This window comes from Carassius carassius, chromosome 18 (genome assembly GCF_963082965.1).
Source record: "Carassius carassius chromosome 18, fCarCar2.1, whole genome shotgun sequence".
NCBI classification, from domain to species: Eukaryota; Metazoa; Chordata; class Actinopteri; order Cypriniformes; family Cyprinidae; genus Carassius; species Carassius carassius.
Window position 1 is genome coordinate 21,072,344 of NC_081772.1, and position 1,851 is coordinate 21,074,194.

The window sequence follows — 1,851 nt, forward strand, 5'->3', positions numbered from 1 at the left end:
AAAAGCTGACCGGAGGTCAAGTAATAAAAGAATGGATAAACTGCCAGAATCACCAGAAAGTAATAGATCATTGACAACCTTTACTAGAGCAGTTTCCGTACTGTGCTGTGTGCGAAAACAAGACTGAAAAATATCAAAGAGATTGTTGCGAGCTAGAAATGACTGCAGCTGAGAGGCAACAGTCCTTTCCATGATTTTAGATACAAATGGCAGGTTAGAGATTGGACGGTAGTTGGATAGATTTACAGAATCCAGATTTTTTTTTTTTTTCTTCTTTTTTTTTTTTGAGAATAGGAGTAACTGCAGCAGTCTTGAGTGAGATGGAAGAAATGAAAGACATGTTGATGAGGTGTGAGATTGGGGCGAAATAACAGGGACACAGTGTTTCAGGAGAAATGTAGGTGCAGGGTCTAGTCGGCTTGAAGAGGAATTCGATTTCTGTATTACATCAGCAATTAGAGATGGATTTGTTAGGGTAAAGGTAGTCAGTGATTGGTCAGACTGAGTTTGCTCACAATATGAAATAGTCAGTTCCACATCAAAAGTCCCACATAAAACATCCAACTTTTCCTGAAAGTGGTGCAAAAAAGTACTACACAAATAGTATTGCAGGTGAAGGTGTGGGAGAAAAGTCCTCTATTTCAAATGAATGCTCTGTTGCAAAGCCACTTGCGTCACTACAGTCACTCTCCATTTTAGCGACTCTGACAGCAGCTGTCAATTAATCCGTCACTGCGGGTCTCAGGTTCACGCCTCACCCGCTCAGCCCCGCCCTCGGTTCGTCCCCTCTATGTGCTCTGCCCACTTTTCAGCATTTTTCAAATATTGCCAGTGGGTTGAGTCAGGCTCTGACCAGGGGTTTAGTTACCCTTGAAACTGGCTGTTAAGCCTATCATTAAAAAACAAACAAACAAACAACTTAATCCTGGAGAATTAGTTAATTACAGATTACATCTCAAATTTCCTTTTTTCTGTCAAAAATACTAGATAGTCTCCTCACAACTATGTTCTATGTTAGAGAAAAATGGTATCTGTTTGGATTTCCAGTCAGGATTTAGACCATATCATAGTACTGAGACTGCTCTCAGAGTTACAAATGACCTGCTTTTATCATCTGATCATGGTTGTATTTCTTAGCACTGTGTTCAACACTATTGACCACAACATTCTTTTGAATAAACTAGAAAATGATGTTGGCATTAGTGAAACTGCATTTGCATGGCTCAAATCATAATTATCTGACCATCATCAGTTCGTAGCAGTGAATGAATAAGTACTATATAGTTCACAAGTGCACTATGGGTTCCACAAGTTTCAGTAGGACCGTTGCTTTTCACACTTTACATGTTTACATTTACATTTGCATGTCTTACAATTACAATTACAACTTCTACAAATTTTAAGTAAATGCGAATTTATTTGTCACAATTGTGATTGGTATATTTTACAATTGCTACAAGTTCTCTCACAATTAATGTTTAATATCTTACAAATGTTATAATAATTATGACTATATCTTGAAGTGTGACTTTATATTTCACAATTTTGGAATTTATTTCTCACAGTTGCAAGTTTATATCTCACAAATAAAATTTAATATCTTACTATTGCGACTTTATTTTATTATAACTGACTATTTGTTATAATTTAACTATACCTCAAGATTACAATATCACACAATTAAAATTTTGTTTCAAGTAAATGTGACTTGAATTTGTCAGAACTGTGATTTCATATCTCACAATGTGACTATTGTGGCTATTTTAATTGCAACCTTATTTATCGGAATGGTGACTTAATATCTTGCACTTTTGACTTTCATTTCTCATAATTGCAATTTCATATCTCACA